Source organism: Haemaphysalis longicornis, unplaced genomic scaffold (genome assembly GCF_048455015.1).
Source record: "Haemaphysalis longicornis isolate Haplotype H1 unplaced genomic scaffold, Haemaphysalis longicornis Haplotype H1 scaffold_1, whole genome shotgun sequence".
Taxonomy (NCBI): Eukaryota; Metazoa; Arthropoda; class Arachnida; order Ixodida; family Ixodidae; genus Haemaphysalis; species Haemaphysalis longicornis.
In genome coordinates this window covers 399041523-399065884 of record NW_027526203.1, presented here as the reverse complement: position 1 = coordinate 399065884, position 24362 = coordinate 399041523, and the positions used below count along the sequence as shown (strand labels likewise).

The window sequence follows — 24362 nt, the reverse complement described above, 5'->3', positions numbered from 1 at the left end:
GTACAGTAGCGGCCAGTGTAAGGCCACTGGGGGAGCACGAGGTCGCGGGTTCGATTCCCGGCCGCGGCGGCCGCTTTTCTGATGGAGGCGAAAAGCAAAAACGCCCGTGTGTACGAGATTTCGGCGCTGTTGTGCCAGAGCGCCTGGCCCAAAGGCGTTGCACGAGGCGACGCGCCGGCAGCGAGGCTGAGTCACGCCTCTCCCTTTGTCGCTGCGGCGCGGCCGACTCCTGCATCTCTAAACGCTGCGGCGCGGCCGACTCCTGCATCTCGAAACGCGGCGGCGCGGCCGATTCCCTCAGCGGAGAACGACCCAAACAAGGGCATGTCGCTACGCCCGGAGGCGAGGTCACGGAGACGGCGGCGGCATCGCTCTCCCTTTCCCCATTGGCGGCGCAGCTGACTCACCGCTTCGCTACCATTCGTCGGAATTCAAACTTCAGGCAGCGAGAGCCCTGATTGGAGCATTTCGAACTTCTTGGGGCCACAACGAACTCCCGGGCTATAAAAGAAGCCCGGAGGCTCTCATCGTCGGCTTTCCTCGGCGGCTTCTCTCCGGCACCAGTCTCTTCGGAAGCACCGAGTGAAAGGGTGCTGTCGCCTTTGTGCGAATGATGTAACGTTTGCTTACCCTGTAAATACTGTATATAAATGTTACTTCAACTCTTCGTCGGCTCGAGGACTTCGTCGCTCTGCTCTGCGCCGCGTCGATAGCGGACGGAGCAAGGCAACATCGCTACACCGGTGACTGCGCTCGGGTGGCCAGTCGCAACAGTGGATGGCAGCTGCGGGATCGACCGGCAACGGCTACTACCTGGTGTGGTAAGCGCTCGACGTTTTCTCTCAGTTCACCAGACTTCTCTAGCACAGGTTATGGTAGTTTAGAGAAGGGCTGGGTGAAGCACTGTGTATAGCTTTGAGTGTTTCAAGCCTAGAGAAAGTGTTTGAAACCAAAGCTAGTGCCGAGAGGTAAACAAAGGAGCGTAGAGAATTACTTGCGCGTGCCTTACTAGTAGCTCGATAGTACAGGAACGGCAAGGGAATTCTAAAGCGGGTAAGCAGCAAGAGGCCAGTGCAAACGATGGAGGACCTTACAGTGAAGGAACTCATCGAAATTTGCCAGGAGCTGGGCCTTGACTTAGGCCGTGCGAAACGGAAGCAAGCAATTCTTGAGGTCTTGCGGAAGGAGAACGTAACGGCTGAGGAAGTCAATGAGGCCAGGGCTGAAATCAAAGAGCGCCGCGAGCGCGAGGAAGCCGAAAAGAGAGAGCGCCGGGAGAGAGAGAGCGCCGGGAGCGCGAGGAAGCCGAAAAGAGAGAGCGCCGGGAGCGCGAGGAAGCCGAAAAGAAAGAGCGCCGGGAGCGCGAGGAGGCGGAAAGACAGGAACGCAGGGAGGAAGCCGAAAGGCAGGAACGGGAAGCCGTAAGGCAGTTCGAGTTGAAGCAGTTAGAGTTCCAGCAGGGCTCGCCGGCGCCTAGCGTAGCTTCTCCAACGGCTCCTGCGAACGGTCCGAGAATTCGGGACCAACTGCCTCCGTTCGTTATTGGCGAGGACATGGCGAAGTACCTCGTTAAGTTTGAGCACGTTTGTGAGCGAAACGATATCGAACGGTCTCTGTGGGCGCAAAACTTGTTAGCCCTGCTTCCTGGAGAGGCATCGGACGTGATAACGTGCCTGTCGAAGGAGGCCTTTGAGAGCTACGACGAGGTCAAAGAGGCTCTTTTGAGGGTTGTCGCCTGAGGCTTTCCGGCAGAGGTTTCGGTTTGCGAAAAAGGGCAATGAGTCGCATATATACTTCGCATTTCGTCTGAAGGCTGACCTAATTGAGTGGCTCAAAGGCGAGGAAGCCTATGACGACCGCGACAAAGTGGTTGAGTGCATAGCGCTTGAGCAATTCTACCGCTGCGTCGAAGACGACGTCAGGTTGTTGCATTATAAGGCGGTGCGCATTGAAAAAGCGGACGGTAAGGACGCTTTTAGGAAGAAGCCTGAGGAAGGGAAACAGCTAGCGCGTCGCAGTTTTCGAAAAGACTCACCTCCTACGAAAGAAACGGTTGGGGAAGGCATAGATGAGTCTCGAAAATCGAACAGCGATGCTAAGCAGCGCGCGGATGCCGCCCGGGCATTTGAGTCGCGGAAGCAGATAATCTGCTACAACTGCAAAAAGGAAGGGCACATCGCGGCAAACTGTAAACAGAAGGTTGCATTCGCTACAATCCGAGAAACCGAAAAGAACATGCGGTTGCTCGAGCCCTACATGCAGGAGATAAACGTGAACGGCAAGAAGTGCAGAGCACTCCGAGACTCAGCAGCAACTATGGACGTAGTCCACCCGTCACTTGTTTCTCCAAACGACTGCACAGGAGAATGCGCGTGGATAAGGCAAGTTGCCGAGGAGCAGAGCGTTTGCTTGCCGATTGCGAGGGTCGTCATTGAAGGCGGTTTTGGTAAGCTTAACACCGAGGCGGCCGTGTCCGCAGCGCTCCCCGAGCATTTTCCTTATCTCTTCTCTAATAGCTCGGAGCAACTGCTCAAAGAACAGGGAAAATCGTTCTTTACCAGTTTGGCGTGCATGGCACTCACGAGATCGCAGGCGCGGAAGCTCTCCCAGGAACTTGACACTACCCCAGCGAGCGAAACGGTAAAGGCGGGGGAGAAATGTAGCCCGAGCTGCGAGCCGACCGCACACTCTCGCGATAGGTTGGTTGAACCGCCAGCGGCCGAAGCGGATTGCGTCACCCCTTTCGGCGGAGAAACCGAAGCGGCGCCGCCGTGCGAGGCGAACGATACGTTGTCCCCAGTCTCCGACAGCTGGCATGAGTTAATCAAGGTGGATCGAGCAACGTTCATTCGAGAACAGCAAAATGATAGCTCGATAAAAGCCTTGCTTGAGAATGTGAAACGGGGCGCAAAGAAAAAGAACGTTTCATTTCATGAGAAGTCCGGCTTGTGGTACCGCAGTTACACGGATGCAAAGGGTCAGAAGTACGAGCAGCTTTTGATCCCGGAAAAGTATCGCCGTCAGCTACTGGAACTCGCGCACGAAAACGCGTGGGCAGGGCACCTCGGTCTGAAAAAGACAAAAGCTCGACTTGCGCTAGAGTACTACTGGCCTAAATGCTGGAAAGACATCGAAGGCTTTGTGCGCTCTTGCGACACATGCCAAAGGGTCGGCAAGAGTACGGATAAGTGGAAGGCGCCTATGAAGTTGGTACCAGTCATAACTGAACCATTCCGTCGGCTAGTGATCGACATTGTTGGGCCTCTGCCCGAGTCCGAGAACGGTTGTAGGTACATTCTAACCGCCCTTTGTGTCGCGACAAAGTTCCCGGAAGCAGTGCCACTCAGAGAGCTCAATTCTCCTCAAGTGGTTGACGCGCTCCTTTCAATATTCGCTCGAGTCGGATTTCCGGCTGAAATTCAGTGCGACAACGGTAGCGTCTTCACTAGCTGCCTAACCTCGACTTTTTTTTAAAGGTGCGGGATCAAAGTGGTGCACAGCTCTATCTATCACCCGCAATCCAACCCAGTGGAGCGAATGCACTCAGTGTTAAAGCGAATACTGCGAGCCCTCTGCTTTGAGCGAAAACGCGATTGGGAAGCATGCGTACTTGCCGCTATGTTCGCTTTGAGGTCTGCTCCACACGAAAGTACGGGGTTTAGCCCTGCGGAGCTGGTGTACGGCCGGAGTCTCGGAACCCCGCTGCGAATGCTGCGCGAGTCTTGGGAAGGTTACAGTGAGGATCCAAACGTGGTGGAGTACGTTCTTAATCTACTGCAGAGGCTCGGGAAAAGTAAAGACCTTGTTGAGAGCCACATGAAGGCGGCACAAGCATTGTCGAAGGCGTACTACGACAAGTCGGCTAGGAAGCGTACGTTCGAAGTGGGTAACCTAGTGATGCTGCTGCGCCCTTCGAAGAAAAATAAGCTAGAAGTTCATTGGGAGGGGCCAGCGAAAGTAGTGTCGAAGCTATCTGACACAAACTACGAAGTAAAGCTAGGCAAACGGCAGAACAAAATCTACCACAGCAATTTGATGAAACCCTACATTCAGCGTCATGCTGTGGTGAACATAGCTTTGAATGCCGAGGATGAGGAAGGCGCAGATATTCTGACCTCTGCGGACCTGAAGGAAGGCACTTCGGATCTCCTGCGGGAGCAAGTGAGGTTAGAACCCTCTCTAAGCGAAGCGCAAAAGAAGGACTTGGAGAAGATAATTTTCGAGTTTGAGGATGTTTTCTCTGATCGGCCCGGAAAGACTACGATAATCGAGCATGACATTGAGTTAACGCGGGACGAGCCGGTTCGTAGCAAGCCGTACCGATGTTCTCCCGTACAGAAACAGATTATGGCGGACGAGATCAAGCGCATGTGTGACCTTGGGGTCATTGTCCCGAGTGAGAGCGATTGCACCTCCCCTCTAATACTAGTTCAAGTACCTGGAAAGGACCCCAGGCCGTGCGTCGATTACCGACGCCTCAACGCGATAACCCGAGACCAGACGTATCCGATTCCGAACCTCGAGGAGCGGGTGGAGACCGTATCCAAGGCGAATTACATTTCCACACTAGACCTCGTACGAGGCTATTGGCAAGTGCCCCTCTCTGAGCGTGCCAGCAGATACGCTGCGTTCGTTTCCCCGTTCGGAACCTTCCGTCCCGTCATGTTGAGCTTCGGTCTCAAGAACGCGCCGTATTGCTTTTCGAAACTAATGGATCATGTACTTCGCGGCCTCTCAGAGTACGCGCTCCCTTACCTCGATGATGTCGCCATCTTTTCGAACACATGGGAGGAGCATGTAGAGCACTTACGAGTCGTGCTGAGCAGGCTCAAAGAAGCCGGCCTAACAGTCAAACCGTCGAAATGTCACCTAGGTTGCGCCGAAGTGACGTACCTAGGACATGTAGTGGGGTGCGGCCGACGCAGACCGTCGGAAATCAAAGTAGCCGCGGTTCTAAACTATCGCCGACCAACGACTAAGTCCGAGATAAGGGCTTTTTTGGGTTTGGCTGGATATTACCAGCATTATGTGAGAGATTACTCCACACTCGCTAGTCCTTTAACTGACGCTCTCAGAAAGACTGAGCCAGTAAAGGTGGCATGGGACACCAAGAAGGAGGACGCCTTTCAAACGCTCAAACGAGCACTGAGCGAGGAGCCAGTCCTAATGGCCCCCGACTTTTCGAAGGGTTTCGTGATTCAGTGCGATGCGAGCGATCGTGGCATGGGAGCTGTACTATGCCAAGAGGATACGAATGGCCGGGAACGACCAGTTTTGTACTTAAGCCGCAAGCTAACTTGCAGAGAAGAGGCGTACAGCACATCCGAAAAGGAATGTGGCTGCGTCGTGTGGGCAGTACAGAAGCTGGCGTGCTATGTAGCCGGTTCCCAGTTTGTTGTGGAAACTGATCATTGCCCGCTAACCTGGCTGAATAACATGTCCTCTAAAAGCGGTCGTTTGCTAAGGTGGAGTATGATACTCCAGCAGCACAATCTTGTTGTTCGCTACAAGAAAGGAAAGTTGAACGCTAACGCAGACGCACTAAGCCGTGCGTTCTAAGTAAGGCTGCGTTCATCCTCCCAGTGTCTTTCTTTCGCCTCTTCGTGAGCAGCTTTTATCTTAGCAGGTAGATGGGAGCAAAATTATTGCCCTCATTTGCTGCCTCAGTTGATTATTTCCGCACCGCGTGATTTCAAGTAATCAACCTTAGTTATCATTTAATGTCGTGTGTTAATTTTGACACTTAAGTGTGAGTTCTTCCTTTAAGAGTTTTACGTCCCGCATGGGTCTCTTGGTGTAGAGGGTCCAAATTGGGGATAGACACTTAGCTAGGAGAGTTTGTCACGTTTTAGAGTCTGGTGTTCTGACGGAGGACAGAGGGTGCTTGCTTGCGCTGGGTGTTGTCTGTTGTCGGTCGGTTCTTTGCAAGCTCCAGAACGATGAGCACCGGGGCCGAGGACAGAACCGAAAGGGCCGGACGAAGCTTGTCGAGACACCTGGGCAGCACGGCGAGGTACCTGCGATCCAGACCTGGCAGGCGGTACCCGTTCATGGAGAGGGACCTGGTGGAGTCGCCCTTTTCCTGGGGCACTGGAGGTGTACCGGGATGAGCCTGGCGAACGAGCGCGCCCGGCATCCGAGCCACGTGGAGGCAGCTCGTCTTCACGGCGCATTGTCTGGCGGCGGGGGTGCTGTTGTGCCAGAGCGCCTGGCCCAAAGGCGTTGCACGAGGCGACGCGCCGGCAGCGAGGCTGAGTCACGCCTCTCCCTTTGTCGCTGCGGCGCGGCCGACTCCTGCATCTCTAAACGCTGCGGCGCGGCCGACTCCTGCATCTCGAAACGCGGCGGCGCGGCCGATTCCCTCAGCGGAGAACGACCCAAACAAGGGCATGTCGCTACGCCCGGAGGCGAGGTCACGGAGACGGCGGCGGCATCGCTCTCCCTTTCCCCATTGGCGGCGCAGCTGACTCACCGCTTCGCTACCATTCGTCGGAATTCAAACTTCAGGCAGCGAGAGCCCTGATTGGAGCATTTCGAACTTCTTGGGGCCACAACGAACTCCCGGGCTATAAAAGAAGCCCGGAGGCTCTCATCGTCGGCTTTCCTCGGCGGCTTCTCTCCGGCACCAGTCTCTTCGGAAGCACCGAGTGAAAGGGTGCTGTCGCCTTTGTGCGAATGATGTAACGTTTGCTTACCCTGTAAATACTGTATATAAATGTTACTTCAACTCTTCGTCGGCTCGAGGACTTCGTCGCTCTGCTCTGCGCCGCGTCGATAGCGGACGGAGCAAGGCAACATCGCTACACCGGTGACTGCGCTCGGGTGGCCAGTCGCAACAGCGCACGATAAAGATCCCCAGGGGGTCAAAATTAATCCGGAGCCCTCCACTACGGCGCGCCTCATCGCCTGCGTTGCGTCGGCGCGTTAAACCCCACAATCAATCAATCAAGGCCACTGGGGCATCGAATCTATGCGCTTGCGTTATGTGTAGCGCAGGTCTCATCTTTAAAAAAAAACGAGAGGCTATGAATTATGCATACAAGAAGCGTTATATATCTAGCAATAATTTTAACAAATATCAACCCTAAATACACAGACATCACGCGTAATAACAGCGCTGTTAAGGGCGAAAATTACACGAACATGGCAGGATTAGTCCACACGCAAAGCGAAATAATTCAGCCATCGGTATTTGTTAAGTCATGCCAGTTTAAATTTCCGCTTCTGTTTTGAGTCTCAACGCAGTCCATTTCGTAGCTTCTATCAGGTCTCCGGGCGGACATGAGAAGCTTGTGCTTTGTAACATAATGGATCTTGTTTACATTTCGGCACAGCCCAAATGTAGAGTCTGCTGTAATGAGTTTGGTGTTCTCAAATAGTTGCATTATTACCTGTCAATTTTTCAATGCTTCGTGCATAAATGCCCTATAGTCTGCGTGAAGGCGCGTACTATCCAGTAACTTTTCTGGAGCAGCCACCCCATTTAGTTACCACTCCCAGATGAGGTAGAGCAATACACTGCAAAGTTCGCCATTCAATGCTGTATCTAACTTTATATTTAGCAAGAAAAAATAATAACGCAAATACGGCGATGTCTGACCATACTCTTGTGGTTAGGCATGTTCTGTGCAAGCTGAGCAAAATATTGCTGCGTTTTGAATTTCGTCGTTAGATCTGAGGAAAGAGTTATAATGCGGTCCTACCATTTTGGTTTCAAACTTTAATGAAACGACATACTTTTGTAGCTGACGCGTGCACTGCCATTTTTCAGCCGAGTACACACTGCCGGTTTTAAAGCTAAACGATAAAAAATTATCAGTGCATGAGCATGGGCGGCTCTGGAATGTATATGGCGCACAGGAGTTTTGCAGTTTTCGTTAGAGACGCGGGAAATGGAAATTATGTTGGGAATCTCCTTGGACCAGCAGAAAACGGAGGGTTGGGCAGCTGCGCAGAGCCAGCATGACATTCAGGCATGGTGCGATGCCCGAAACAAGTCAGCATTTTGTTTTCCGGAGTGCACCAAGAAAACATGCGTATTGGCAAGGCCCCGCATACAGAAAGCCCAAAGACTACCATGCTTCATCATGAAGCGGACAGTAATGACACAGTTAAACTATTTCCTTGGTTGACAGCGACCGTGATGTTGAAACTGAAGCATGTGGTTTCGACAGGATAGATTGGCAAAAAATTGCAAAGTTGTTTACCGTGATAATTCCTCGGTCATTTCCGAGCTCAGGTGAAAATGCCCTACTGGTTTTCTTCTGGTTTCATCTGGTCCTACATGTGGGGCATCTGGTTTCAATTGGTCCCAGTTACTCGGTTACGGTTTCAACTGGCCCCAGTTGCCAGTGTTCTGGTTTGCTACTGGTTTCATTTGGTCCCAGTTACCGTGCATCTGGGTTTGAACTGGTCCCAGTTGTCAGTGGCCTGGTGTGCTACTGGTTCCATCTGGTCCTAGTTGCTGGATAACTAATGCAAACTGGTCCCAGTTACAATGGCCTGATACACATCTGGTTTCATCTGGGCCCAGTTACCAGGAATACTGTTTCAAGTTTGGTCCCAGTTGCAACAGCCTGGTGTGCTAGTGGTTTCATGTGGTCTCAATTGGGATCACATCAAACTGGTTTCAACTGGTCCCAGGTGATAGGTTATTGTTTTGAACTGAAGTTACACGTCATGTAAATGTTTGTATTTGGGATAAAATATAGTTCCAGTTGCAGTTACGTCCGGGTTATTGTTGAGAACTCTGCTAATAAAACAATGTTTGGGCCCTCATGCTCAAGCAACTATAACTTTTACCTTTTATGGCGATGTCTCTTAACCAACATGCTTTTTTTACAAGGATAGAGAGTTTCAGCGGGGCTATTGAATGATAATTTGCAACTTTGCCACACCGCAATTGGTTGTGAATCAATCATCCTATTAGAAGAGAGCTGTTGGATTACACATTCGAATTTTAATTGCATTGGGCAGGCACAAATTTAACCTGCTACGGCCTGAGCAGCTCTAAAATGTTCCCTTAAATGCAGTTCATGTAGCTAATAAAATATTTAGGTGAATTTTTTTCTGCGCCACGTTTACATAATTTTATTACACGTAATGTTCTCCTGGCCACCAGTGAATACTTGGCCAACATAATGCACCCAATTAGCACAAATGTTGGACATCGCAAGGCGACAAGAACTTGTAATGCAGAAAAAATAGCCGACCTCATAACGCTGCTGGCAACATTGTCTTAAAGGAGTTGTTTTTGAAGTCAAGCCAAACCAAGCTAAGCAGATTGCATATTCAAAATGGCGGGGAAGCACGACTGCGCTGTAAGTCCAGTTCACCGAGTTAAAAAGAGTGCAAGTTCGTCCGTACCTTAAACGAGTGAACTGCATCGTTAGTAACAATTTATTCATTGAGCGACAGCATCACGTAGTCGAGTAATAGCGGCGCTGGTTTGTTGGTGTTTATATTTTCGATGAGGCTTCTTCAATGTGGTTCTAGCGGACAATGAAAGTATTCATTTGTGCTTCCAAGCCACTTTTATTCAAGTGGTTTGCAGAAGTGTTGCAGCTGTGCAGTCAGAACAAGTGCTTCCTTATACATTCATCCTGCACCGAAGAAGCGTCATTGTGCACTTACTGTTGTGCCATGTCCTGAGGTCTGCTGTTTGCTAGACCGCGAAGGTAGGACCACGTGTATATCCAAACATTGTGTATCTTATTCACTTCCCAGCCATCCTGCTTCGGAAGGAACAGGTCACAGCTTGTTTCGAAACTGTATTATAAAGTTTATCAATCTAATAAAATGCTTTCATTTATTTGCCATACTTGTTGCTTTAATATAAATCATGACTGGCACTAGCGTGCAATGAGCTGCGAATGATTTCTGTTATATTCCAACTAGGCTACAATCACTCCCATCTGGTACTGAAATGTTCCTGAGCAGTTTATCTTTCATGCGCCTTCTGCTAGTGCCCTGTCTGAGAATCAGCTGTGTTTTTGTCGATCAGTAGCCACTGGTCCACAAGGACTACGACCAGTTGCTACTGGTTTTGAACACTACTGGTCCCAGATGCTACTGGTTTACCCCTACTGGTCCCAGTCCTACTGGTTTTGTCCTACTGGCCCCAGAACTACTGGTTTGGACCTACTGGTTCCAGTGGCTACTGGTTTCATCTGGGAATTGTCCAATAAACCAGTTGAACTGGAACCAGATGAAACCAGAAGGGATATTTTTCACCTGAGCGGTTACTTAAGAAATGCTGACGATTGCTCAAAATGTCCTTCATGCAACATTTTTAGAATGTATACGTAGCAGTTGTGGCTTCAGGAAGAAAGACAACAGCGCGCACCCGTATGTAGGGGGTGGGGGGAGGAGGAGGAGGGCGGAGGTGTGTTGGTGCTCTTGAGAGGGCCTGCGGATTGTAGCCCGTTTATTTAATTAGGAAATTCTGTTGTCTTGCACGACCGATCAAGCCTTGAAAGAACGATACTCCTGCGTCCACAGAACTTCAAAGAAGGCCAGGAAGAGTTAAAGGAAAATTCTACCAGAAAGGCACGTTCGTTTCTTCGCCACCAGTACGAGGGTCCTTCACTTGCGCTGTGCACGCTGCTATGGGTTTAAAATTGGGTGTAGCAGTGGATGCACGCGTTGATATGAAACGCGGCAACAAAAGTCCCGATAACGCGCACACAATGCGACAGCGGCTACCTCACATGGAGTTTCGTCCTAGTAAAAGCAAACTATTAAAACTGCAGCCAAAACAATATATTTTTCACTCTTCATGTACTCATACTAACGCTGTCCCGATACACTCTTAGTAACCCTCTCCACCTTCGCGCATAATAAAATATTTAGGCGTTTACAGGGGTTGAATATACGTTTTCCCTCATTAAAAATCACCTATCCGCTCCACCGTGGGCGCTTTTAACGACCAATTCAAACGCAAATACTGCGTTCGAAATAAAACGAGATACACATTTCTAGCTCGCAGACGCAAGGTACTGTGGCATTGTGTAAATATAAGGAAATGATTATTGAAATATCAAAGAATGCATAACGATCTTCACTGCACAACTTAACGTACAATGCAACTTCCATCACCAAAAGACATCAGTGATCATGCAAGGATTAATCACTGGAAGAAAATGACTTACAATTCGAGGCCTTTTTTGGGTGTTGGCACTTGGAACATGAGCTTCTCAAAACCAGGGGCGCTTCTATCCTCGCGGCATATTGCCGTTGTGTTTCAGACCCTGAATATACACTGCTCTGGGCAGCCGCCGTCCAGGGAAAAAGCGGCCGGGGACGCAATGGAGGGGCTTTAGTTGTGATCGAGGTACACTATGCCATCTGATCGTTGTTACTGTCGCGACGCCGTCTGCCTGTAGCCGGGCTGGTGACCGTCGTGCCTTCACATTTAGGATAAAGTCTGGGACTGGCTCGGGGAGCCGAAGCGCGCCTTTTTTGTCGACCCGCTGTTCTCCAGTTTTTCCCAGGTTAGGGGAGAATACCGCCGAACAAAGCTGCCTAATCGCAGGGGTGAAATTGATTGTCGCAACATCGCCGTCGGAAGGGGACACTCAGTGCGCGCAATCTGAGCCCACTCCAACAATACCCTCCCCGGCTCGACAGAAAGTTGAAAAAGGAAGAATGAAGGGCTGACGCGAGGAAGAGGGGCATACGTTGCTTTGTGTCTCATTCGCAAAGGCCCTCTGCCCGCGCACGACAGCTAAACTGCATGTTTCATCCATTACGTAGCCCCATCGCATTCTTCAGTTACCTTGCACGAGTCTTGAATGTGTGCCCACTGCAGCTTGATCTCCCCCTTTCTAGGAGATTGAGCAGCCGTGGTCAGCCACCGCCGCTTTCACGTTGTTCTGCTTAACATACAAACATCGACTGTTCCCTTTCGGGCCTGCATCCTACCAGTCTTCAACCATCAATGGCCGGCGTCAATCTCCTCTGCTGAGAACGACTCAGCCGGCCAATTATTCTCTGTGTTGCCACATGTCTCGCACAAAGAAAGGGTCACAACGCATGCCTTTGGCGTCCCGTGCGCTGAGCTTACCCGAAGGCGTCGTGGCTTTCGGGGCTGCCCCCTCCGCGATCATCCCTCAGCGGTTCGCACCCCTCAGGCGCATCGTTTTGTCACGGCCGGACTCGACTCCCTTTCCGCAGCGCGGAAAAAGAGTCGAGTCTGGCCGTGGTTTTGTGTAAACACCCTTGGGTAGGGCAGACATTGAGTCGCGAATGCTTCTATTAGTGGCACCAGAGTCCTTGGCACTTTCGAAGGATATGCAGCTTTGTTCACAGGCGACGTACCAGGCATACAGGCAGCACGGCGACGGCCGGAAAAATTTCGGGGGGGGGCTGAAGCCCGGTCAGCCCCCCCCTGGCTACGCCACTGGGCAGGATGGTAGGTACAGCACCTGGAGCCAGTGACAGCTTCCCGCGTGCAAGTCGCACTTCACAGCCGTTTATTACGTGGATTTAATCCCGCAATATATATGCACTCGGGCCCAAAGTGGCGCTCACCGACGGCTAAAGATATGGTCAAGAGTTTGTCCAGTCTTCCCCAATTTTGTTCCCACTTTTTGCGCAGTTCATCGTCCCTTGGAGCGGCGAACAAAGACGCCTTGGGAGCACCTGGGTAACCACTGTGACAACTCGGAGCAAAGGAATAGGTGTCCGTCCTTCGTTTTGACATCGCGGCTACCCGGCGCCTGTCCAACCTCTATTCGACAGCACTCGTAATAACTATTTTTCTGACGATTAGATACCCCTTGCTTCTGTAGGGGAACATCACGGAAACGTAAAACACGCAGAAAATGAAAGGCCGGCCTCGACCATAAACAGACGGAGAGTCTGCCCGACCGAGCGCCGCCAACGCATCGCACATCCCCTCGTGTCGTCTGCGCCGCTAGCAGACGACCGTTGCCCGATGGCTCAAACGGGTCTGATAAGCAACAAAACGTTCCTAGAAAGGTACAGGGACAACAAAAGTGAGCATCTTTCTTCCGTAAAGGTTAATTACTGTACCACACTAAAAAACGGCAGCGGCAATAGCTGGCGAGCGCCCCAAGCAACGGCCCGTTCAACCGCGGTACCGTTTTCGGAGAAGGCGCAGTGGCGCCCCTGGCGGCGGTAGACGCGCTTTGCTTCAGCCGAACGCGGCAGAGCGCTTCCGTTCGCGCCACTGGATCAAGACATTCTAGTTCACTGTAGGCGAGCATGAGATGCGTTGCATCTAAACTAAGATGGCGGCGCGTTCGATTGATGTCGGTGGCGATGGTGCCTTTGCGGTTTGGATGAAACCGATGGGTTGCCTTGTTGCCAGATGACAACTAACATGTGGCCAATGACCGGTACATAGGTACCGGCCATTGGCCGATGCCAGAGTATCCACGGAGTAAGATAAAGAGAAGCACCGACTGTGACCCAGAAAAATTATTTGCGCGGGCCGATAATGTCCCCGCACCGCCGGCCGCTCAGCTTTCACTTTGCTCTCTTCCTCTGTCGAGCCCCTCTCGTCGTGCCTTTGTACATTGCTCTCCCCTTGTTCGCTCTCCCCGGAGGAATGTTTTCTTTCGCCGGTGAACCGCATGGCGCGTTTTTGCACGCGATTCGTGGGCGTCGGCGTTGCGCGTGTGATTTTTTGACCCCCGAGTCGACGATTCCGCGCGCGCGGCAGCTTCTGCCTCGCTCAGAAAATGACGCGCGTCGCGCGCGGCAGTGGGACGAGCCTGGCGACTTCCACCAATGGGGAGGCGCGCGCCTCAAGGCGGCAGTTTCGAAGTGCTCGGGACAGCCGGCTGGCTCCGCCAGAGATGTTTAGGCTTACCACCCCGACAGATATTGCGTGGGCGCTTTCACCAGCGGCGTGGCTGATGTTTTGTAGTACCGTTTTCGCCCACATTATAAGCTCCTTTACCACACAAGCGACTTCGTGCGTGCCTTAAGCGGCATTTTAGAGAGCTCTTAGAAGCGGTCGCTCGAGCTCCCGACACCGCTTCGCGGCCGAAGCCGCCGCCATGCGGTTCCACGCTTTGCACCCTCCCTCCCTTCATGTCGCTTAATGAAAGGATTTTCACACAAAGGCAAGCAAGAAAGACCATGCCCGCACCGCATCACATGTTAGATGCCGAAGAAGCAAGAAACCAAAAAAAAATACAAACCAACATTTTCCTACGCTAACCCAGGCTGTCCCTTATGTTCCCAGGGCGATATAATGAAGAATGCCACAAATGCCAATGAAGAGCAGCCTTTTTCCACACAGTCTGGAACTGCCCTATAATTTGCCAACAGAATACCTTCCAAACCTTTAGAGAGTCCTGGGATTTAGCACTGTTCAGCTGCTAGAGAGAGCCAAGCTGGGAGCCTTTGCTACTGGCTTTCTGGAAGTAGGACTTCACCCATAACTCTTTCTACATTACCTTCTCCCTATTTTCAAATACAGAAATAAATTTTACTCTCTCTCTCTCTCTCTCTCTCTCTCTCTCTCTCTCTCTCTCTCTCTCTCTCTCTCTCTCTCTCTCTCATGGCAGCCGTGTTTACTTTTCGAGGATTTCGAGACAGTGCGCCAGGGCGCCGGGGTCAGGCTTGGTTACGTTAGCGTTGCTTATTTAGTGGCTCTAGGTTACGCTATAGCGTAACCTAGGGCCACTAAATAAGCAACGCTAGCGTTGAGTAGCGTATTGGCGTAGCGTATTGAGTGCTCTATAGAGAATACGCTACGCTTTTCTAATGGCTGTAGGTTACGCTAGGCCATTGTTCTTTCCCAGCGGGGATCGGTGTAGGCGTTTTCCACCTGCTAGCCGGTTGAAACAGTCCAGTACAGAGCAGCACGGCATCGATACTCGGGCTAGGGCTTAAAAACTTATTGTCAAACTGTCATACACCCACAAAGCGCTCAGAAAATCAGGATTTATTGAAGAACGCGGCCCCGAGGCAGCACAGAGGCACCAAAATGTCAGCGCCCATGGGTCTTCCAAGTTAAACAAATGTCACGTGACGTGGTTCGACCAATGGCCGCTGTCAGCGGCATACAATAATGACAGAAAAGAGTTTCTTAGCTTACGAAATCTGGCTACACGTGGTTTTCGCAGCAACTCCGGTGGGCATTTCTCATAGCATTGCTTATCCCTGCTGATATTCGCGAGCAAATAATCGTAAGGCTTCTGCCAAGACATATGCATCTATTCATAATTTTCATAATACGGCACACGACGCCAAGCAAGAGCCAGAACTTTCGTCAGGCAGCTCCGAAATATTACGAAGGTATAGGCACACATGCACGCAAGCACACGCGCACGCACACACACGCACGCCCACACGCACGCACACGCACATACAGAAATAAGGGTAGGCAGTCAAGAAAGCCAAGGAAAGCCAAGAGGAGAATGTGGTAGGTCATTTTTCTCGTTGAAACAGGTGCAGATTTTTGAAAGAAAGTGGTGAGAAACATACGCGTCGGGTGGGATCACCCACCCGGCGCGTATTATCTCTATCAGTTTGCCTAGGTTACTAGTAGTGCAATTGGACGAATATTATCCCGACATAACTCACTCTTTACTCACGGAATAACTCACTCTTTAGAAGGGGGCAATTTTTGCGATTTTCCAATCTGCAGGAATCCATGATTTTTCCAATGAAGTATTTATGATATTCAACAGATCGTCAGGAGATTCCTCAAACAAGTTTTATCGCGGGAGTACAAACCCCATCTGGCCCCGGGGAGGCTCCCGGCAGCCGCTGTTGCGACGTTGTCATCCCACCGCTGACAAGCCGTTGCTGCGTACGGGAAGGCCGACCCGAGCCGAGCTCTGTCGCCTCCGACATACACGTGGTAGCGTGGTGTGAAGCGAGCGGCCAGCCAGTGTTGCTGCCGTGAAGAAGTGCAGAAGCCGTAGGCAAAACGTTACTCGTTTACTTCATAGCGTGAGGTGAGCTGAAGCTAAAGAACAATGCCCCTACGGGCGAGGTTACAGTACAGGACTCGAGCAGAGTGACAGCATTGATTCACTGCTCAAACAGGAATGAAATACAGCGCTTGGAGGGGTCGTATTTATACCCAAAGTAGAGTGCCTCGATGCGCGCGCCCCCGCTTAGAGTGGTGTCAGCTTTTGAAAGGGCAGGTGCCGCCTCGGCGGCCTTGGCGGCAGCGTGGCCGCCATTTTGACTCCTCCGGCCGGGCCCCGGCGCTTGGTGTGCATGTTGTTGCTCGCTCGATGCTCGTTCCGCACCAGTTTTATGCGATCGTTTCCATCACCATGCCCTTGTGATGCGGGCCGCAGGGCGAAAATTATTCTAGGAATTGCTGAAAACTCTAGCACTTGCCCAGGGGAAGGGGATCGAAAAGAAAGCTTCTTTGGACAGCGAAAATCAAGCGCGACAAGCGGCAGTTCACCAAAGCCTCATCCATTTGTATCGTAAGTTAACATTTATTTTTTTTTAGCGCGAAGCTATTTCATCTGCCAGAAATATTTAGCGCACCATTATCTTTTATTTTATTGAATGCAAAAGCACCCGTGTGGGCAATATTTGGCGCAGCCTAAAGGGCCCCGAGTATTCTAATACATTCAAAAGTACTACCGAGGGTTTCAGAGTAGTGTCGTTGCGTGGGAAAGTTTCACCCTGGGTTCAGAATTTGTATTTATTCGTGCATGCTTTCCACAACTTCGTCGAAACTTACATGCCTCTTCCGAAATGAGAACGTTTGGACACAAAAGTTATGCTGTTACTGCGAAAAATGTTCAGCGTTACGATGCCGGGCCGGTTACCGCTGTCTTCGTTCTTGTGAAGCAGTGCTTTTTAAAGGAGCCATGAAGAGAAAATGCAAGTTGGTTTTATTCGAAAGATTTCGTGTTTTATAGTGCCCCCAGCGCTTGTCCGGATACAAACGGTGCTTTATTCACTGAGAAATTAAACAATTTAGGTTAAAATTTTCATTTTCCCGCTCAATCGTGCGTTTTCGTGGTCCCAAGTGACATCACGGGAACCGACCGCTCTTCAGCCTAGAGTACCTTCATTCACGCATCCGCCGTACAGGGTAGAGACACGTAACGCTGGCGCCGCCATGTTCGGTTGCTCGCTCGCCGCCGATGCAAGTCATCGTGTCAAAACCGCGCTAAAATTATCGCCGCAACGCGGTTTACTGAAGAAGTTTGAATCATATTGTCTGTTTCGCGTTGCTAGGTCTCGTGGGAAACGAAAAGAATAACGCGTTGAGCCCGTTGGCCCAATTGCGGCGGCACGGGACCGTTCAAAGGTTGTCTCCACCCTGTAGCGGTGTTGGTTTGTTCCCGCGTTTCTTTACGTTCCGTAACCTAGATGGCGCCACCATACCGTGGCAAGCGTTTGGTTTGTTTTTGCCCGCATTTAAACCTGGCTTGTTTTTGTTCTGGGAGAAAATATTCGTTCCCTGAAACAGTGCTCGCTCGACAAATGGGGTCACGTAAGACACCGCTGCTTGCGTCAATCGGCCAGTGTCGTCTGAGGCAACCCCAAGCCCCATAGTGCTGTGCAGCTAAACCAAAGCATGCTGTGCGCAGTACGAACAGCAGAACGCATCAGTACTTCTATGTTTACATGTGCTTTCGTAACTTCCACTGTTTGTCCCATCATTCCTATTGCTTTGTAAAGAATGTGCCCTAAATTTAAGCGCAAATCGCTCGTTCGTCTAGTTTGTAAGCTCTACCTAATTTGCGTCTGCTTCTGCCAGCCTCCGCCAATCGTAGAGCTTAGCCCATGTGACATCACAGGTTCTGTTGCGGGAAATGAGCTGGTGGGTCGCATGCAGGGCCGTACCCAGAGGCGGGGTTTGGGGGTTCGAACCCCTCCCGAAATCTTTTCCAGGCAGCACGTAAACAATACTTACTGTTGCTTTCAGCAAAACTACCCCCTTCCCAAAATTCATAACCCCCCCCGAAAAAAATTTCTGGGTACGGCCCTGGTCGCATGACCATTCCCGTTTTTCCTAATTATGTAGCTTATTTGAGCGAAGTTTACGTTAAAAGTGGTGTCAGTATGATTCTAACGAGACAATCTTTTGAATGAACCAAACTTGTGTTTTCTCTTCATGGCTCCTTTAAATGACAAGTAAAAACAAGCCCAGGCCTATTGCGCAGTGTTGTGTCATTCTTACAAGATAATTAAATTCTACCATAGTAGGAAATCACGACTTGGCTACAAACTTTTCACAGAAATAAATCTGTAATGTCTGCCATAAAGTATCGCCCCAACGACCTTATCTTTCGTCAGCTGTTTTTTATTCGCAAACATTTTCAGTGCAAAGGTTTAACGTATTACCGTAACAGCAGGCAAGGAACGCCCTTTATAAAGCCTCACCCCACAAACCTGATTCTTCATCAGCTGATTGTTTTTATTCGCATAAATTTTCAGTTCAAAGGTTTAACGTATTACCCTAACAGCAGGCAAGGTCCATTGTCACGCTCATTGAAACGGCTCACGGGAAAACGCACGTGAAATCAGATTATTAAACCTCTCCAATGAATAAATACTTCTCTCTGTCACACACACAGCTTGTTCTTGCCGGGGATCATACAGCGCGCATAATTGAGGGTTTGGTTAGATGACAAGGACGTACATTCATCGTTATTTTGCCAGTCTTCTGAAATCCAGTTGTAATTTCCTTTCCAGTCTTACTTTGAACCAAACTACTATGAATGAAACTGCGGTATGGTTGGGAAAGGCTGAAACCGAATGCAGTCATGAAGATAACAGCGAGTCAGCGACAGTCCTCAGCAAGTTCTCCATGTAGGATTTTATTAGTGAAATTTCTTCTGCAGGCGCAGCATTACACGAATAAATCACATGTTCACTGGAATTTTCGGGTTTTGTTTCGTAAAAGTAGAGCGACAGTATGGATGTGATGTGTTCAGGTATTCCCGTAAAATATCTTCTGTAAATGGTGGGGCGGGGATGTGTATCAATGTCAGATAATAATAAGGTAAAAACAGGTGTTTATATGCCACAAAAATTTAGATGTTTGAATAATTTCCGCAAGAATACTAATAAAGTAGTTCACATTTCATCTTACCAGCATATTTACACAGTATTGCCGCTCGGAACCTTATTCCTTGGAACAAGTGGTGGGGGGGAGGGGGGGGGGGGCGGGAGGGGGCGCTTTTTCTGCGTGCAATGCAATGATGTCATTTTTGGAAAATTAATAAATTGTTTGTAAACATTGTAAACACTAGCTAGCTCCACAATACTGAAATTTTTACGCTGTGGTACAAGTACGGCTGCTGGCAGCATGTATGTAAGTGCTTTAAACGATTGGTAGCGTGTTTGGAACAACGTTTTTACAAAGAAAATAGGTAAAGGTTTAAGCCCGTTCTACATGGAGCGAATTTCGCCTGCGAATCCGCTGGAACGAACATTCGCACTTGCGAAGTTCGCAATGCCTGGAATTGTCGTCTACATGGGGCCTGCGAACGCCGCGATTTTCGCATTTCAGACGCGCCTTGTTTGCAGACTGAATTAAGTTTGCCACCAGCAAAGGTTGTTGTGATTTTAACAAGGGTGGTTTTATTTTACTTTCTTGGCAAGTTGTTTCTGCCTGGTTTGCGGTAAATATAAGTTTATTTGCGGTTTTATATAAGAATCGCCAATTCTTTATCAATATACGCACACACTGCAGAGAAGACAAACGTTTTGGTGCGCTCGCGCTTTTGTCGCGCTCAGACAAGCAGCGCCATCTGGTTTCCAAGCGTGCAAGTGGTGCCGAGCTGTGCTCCTATTGGCCGCAGGTCCGGCCCCTCTACGCCGCACACGCCGCACGAGCGGCGTTTGCTCGACCGCTTCAAATGTTTGGCACTTTGCCGCAGCAACGAAAAAAGGTGGTTTTGCCGCACGAGCGGCGCCGCATCAGCGAATTCGCAGGCGAAATCGCTCCATGTAGTACGGGCTTTAGACTTATCGAACGTCTGTTGTTTCCCGCCTAAGGAAGAAGATTCGTTTTTAATACATTGAAGTCTACGTGAGCCACTGACGCCTAACACAGGCACAGGCTTACAAGGCATACTTCGTTTCTTTGATAAACATTTAGGCAACAACAGCGCTAAGTGCTGGCTAAGCTTCGCAAAATAGAAAAGCTTGCGAACGTGCGCTTGTGCCTGAACGTACCGTGCACCGCAAATGGTCGCGCGCTTCGCATGCTACCCAGCTGCGGCGGGAGGCGTAATGGCGGATGCCGTAGCAGACGACGCGGCTGTCCTCACCCTCAGCGGAGCGCGCGAGCATCAAGGCACCCTAACCCAAAGCGCTAACGGTCGAAACAAGCGTTCCCTCTAGATTGTGCACCCGACACGAACGGCACAGACACACAACACTCTTTCCAGAGTTCGTAAGCAGTCGGTAGCCTCGGCGCACGTTGAGTCCGAGAGAGGGGATAGAGGAGGTCTCTGCAGCGGACGCGGGGCTTCTGTGTCCTTGGGGCACGTTGAAGCCTGCCTCGTTTGCAACCGCCGAAGTTTTGAAACACGCCGATAGATAGGCGCCAGAGACCCAGGCTTGTCGGAGCTTGAAGCAGGCGTGAGTCACCGACAAAGGGGCCTGCTTGAAAGGCGCACGTAGTGGAGGCTTCGCCACACAGCCGAGGAGTATTGAAACGAAGCCCAGCGGCGGGCTCATTCGTAACACCGCATAACAGCATCCCCCATCTCTCCCATCGTGACAGTGGTATATATCATTACAATTGGTATACTTTCTACGACAATGGGTGATAGAGTAGATGAGAACCTGATTTGTAAGTCCTGGGTCACCCTTTCGATCGAATTCATGATTTCATCAGATGTTTCCACAACTGGTGAACCGGAAACTCTTGTGGTTACGCAAGAAAGCAAAGAGAGCACGCCTGTTTTTTGTTTCTGGAAGCGCCGAGAAAGAATGCGAATGATGCAGTTGCTTAGCCGTAGAGATAGTTCGGCGGAAAATACAGGAATAATATTTAAAATCTGACCAGTTATCGGGACTCTGGTTATGAATAGACCTCCTGTACGCCGCCTTCTTACGCCGATAATCTCTAGAACAGTCCTGATCCCACCGAGGGCTTACGCCATCTCTCTTGGCTGAACCTACAATGAATTCCGGCTTCTTTAGTGAGCTTTTCAATGCGGCTGTCATAGTCCTGTTTTCCTCAGACTCACTCGGAAGAGATATGATAGCCGAACGCAATTTCTTTTTCATAACTTCATACTTTTTACCAACGTCCGCAATACCCGTTCCGGTGTACCTGGGGAGACAGCTATCTGGCGTGATGCGAGTTGAAGTCTCCGGCGATCACGAGGTTTTGCTTACTCGACGAAAGATCAAGATCGAGGGGACCTGTGGTAGTCACTCCGTTCGGGAAATATGCATTAACTAAAGAAAAAGAAACGCATCCAGGGAGGCACATATGAATCGCCAGCAGTTCATAGACCGGTGACAAGGGCTTAAAATACAGTTTGAATTTGTGGCAAAATTTGGATGATACCAGAATCAATAATCCACCTCCTCGGGTCGCCCTATCTAATCTAAACAACCGAACATCCGGGAGAGTGAATGGCTTATTCTTTGACAACCAAGATTCTTGGAGGAGGATAATATCAGGACCTTGAATGTTAATGAGACATTTAAGACTTGTGAGAGCCGCAATTATCGAATGACAATTCCATTGAAGAACCCGGAGTGACATTAGGGGGAGTGAATAGCAGCCATGGCTGCCTCCAAGATGCTTTAAGCTTAATTTCTGTTTGGCCCTTTTCAGCTTTTTTGGATTTCGGTTCCGTGGGTCGCCTTGTCGACGCAGCCGGTATCTCTAGTTCCATTTCAAACTCACAATCTGGATCAAGAACTGGGGAGGAAGACTGACCCTGTGAAACCACAGGAGCCGAAGGAGCCGAAACTGGTGCGTTGAGACCGTCATCAGAGCCGGGCTAATAGCCTCGTTGGAAGTAGCCGTCTGGAGTGAGCTTATCGATGGAGGATTCCTCGCGAGGTTATCCCCTCGAACCGCTGAAGCCTGGGACGTTTGATCCCTGTTAGTCGTGGACAAAGGCTGCGAGCAGGCCTGCTCCTGGGAAACCGACACTGGCAAAGACAGAACTTGCACAATATGTTGTGTCTGAGCAGACAAAAGGTTCGAAACCTGTTCCGTCACCGACAAGACCATTTGTACCGAAACCTCAGGTAACACCTCTTCCAGTGCTAGCGCTATTGCTTTGGCAAGATAAGCCTCATTGGTTGGGGTATGGCGGGCGGTAGCACTTGCATACCCATAAGCTCTCTTTCTGACTATACTTACCGCTTCAAAGCGGAAACAACGGCGCTTTTCCAGCACCTCCAAGACACTGACTTCCGTTGCGCGGGCTGGGCAGTTCGAGTATCCGCTGGATGCGCAGCTCGACAGAGGCAGCAAGTAATGTCATCCGCAGTACACTGGCTAGCGGGATGATCGGGCCCGCAATTGCAACAGCGAGTGGAGGATTTACAAATTCCTGCACTGTGACCAAAGCGCCAGCAGTTCTGGCATTGGCGAGGACGGGGGGACAAAGGCTCGACTCTCCAGACTTTGATTTCTGAAGGGCATGAGGAGCCCGCAAATGCGGCGATCACTGATTCCGTAGGGGTGCGGACATTGTCCAACATACAAGAGCAGCGGTACACCGCGATCGCACCGGCACCCAGAACCTGCTCAAGGAGCTCACACATGGAAATATCCACGTCAACTCCGCGGACAATCCCTTTAGTACACGCAAGATGAGAGGGGACAAAAGGCCTTACCGGGAATGATATAATATCTGATGACTTGCAGATAATTCCGCCCTTCCCGTACGGTCGCACCTCCTTAACGCTCCTGAAGTGCTCACTTGCGGCTTTTAGGTCTTTTTGAATAGTCTTGAAATTTTTTAGCCTGATTGCCCCACTGTTGGCAGGGAGCATCGCCACCGGGACAGCCGCCACGCCATTCTGCAGGAAGGAATCCAGAGGCAGTTCCTGCACCAAGAGACTAGCCGACCAGGGAGTGGACCCCTGGCCGGGAGAAGAGGCAGACATGGGAACTGCCTATAATCTAACGCAGATACAAAGAAAAAACGATAACACAACAGCAAAGCCCCGATGATTGGCCAAACCCAACGCAGAACGCAGCAGAGTTTGGTCTCGACTCATGAGGCTTGGAACGCTGAACTCTTCATATGCGCGTGTATTATGTCTTCCGTGCCGCACTCTCTCGTTCCTTCTTTTCCTCTTCTTCCTTTTGTGCGTGTCCAGGCGTGCGTGCGTTCTATAAAGAACGCACGCACGCACGCTTCTATAGTTCTTTCTTTCTTTCTTTCTTCTGCGCATATATTTCCTCGGTTTCAAATAAATGTGTCAGTTAGCAATCAGTGCGCCGCGTCTTGTCCCCTTCTCTGCTCCGCCCCGCTAAGGGACACTGAAGTGATCTGTAAAGATTGCGGGATTGCTAGCGCAAATTGTAGTCTGGAGTCTCTAGGCCATGTTTAGTCCACTCTCTCTGCGTTACGCGACTATTCAGTGCAGAAATCAACTCGAAAATGCTGTCCTCCTCCCTGAATCCTCCTTGCCGATGTCCTGCGACGTTTCGTATGACGTCAGAACAAGATGGCTTAACTTGACTGCGCTACTGCACGGCTCGCCGACCCTCCGACAGAATCAGTCGGCCAGGCGTTTAGTCAGTCGGCCTGCCGTCGGCGGGTAGTCGCAATTCGTTCGCTCACTTGAAGCTAAGCCACGACACGTTTGTGCCTGGAAGAATGTGCCTTTAGTTTGTAGACTGTATCAAGCTCTCAGTCCAAGTCGCTCCACACAAGCGCACATGCGACGCTTCGCTGACTGGTACGATAGTAGAAAAATCTAAGGTCAATTGAAGACGGGAGAAGAGTCAGCGAAGTTAATATAGGTACTAACGAGTTGAAATCAACCGAAACTTTTTATCGTACAGCGTAAAACCAAGGTGTGGGAAGCACTTTTTGCGCTAGGTGAACTAGCACAGGGGTCAGCAGCACGACCTTACGTCTGCGAACGCTTTTCCACCTAATGAATACAGTCACAAGAGACGAGATATTTGTGGAAATTTGGAGGGCGCTTACTGCATGAGCGCTATTCGAGAAATAGGCATCTAAGCTGCTTGGAATGATACAACTAAATAAAAATGTGAACTGGCTATACATTATATACTGCATATTTCCGCCCTTGGCAGCGCTGCAGCTTATGGCCGAGTACCTAGTGTGGAGCACCTATAGGTACTATGTTTTGCGATTCGCAAGTTGGAATCTCCGAAAGCCCATGTTTTTTTTTTAATTGTCTTATTTGTGTTTGGGCAATGTTTTATATACTGAATTCAG

The 24362-nt window shown here is 50.3% G+C and overlaps 1 protein-coding gene and 1 pseudogene across 1 annotated transcript in view; both read left to right on the top strand.

Annotated features, from left to right (window-relative positions):
* LOC144155377 (uncharacterized) overlaps positions 1 to 24362 on the top strand; it is a 120868-nt gene that overhangs the window by 94347 nt on the left and 2159 nt on the right. The gene's annotated exons all lie outside the window — the stretch shown is intronic.
* On the top strand, positions 292 to 23067 carry LOC144179915 (uncharacterized; annotated as a pseudogene).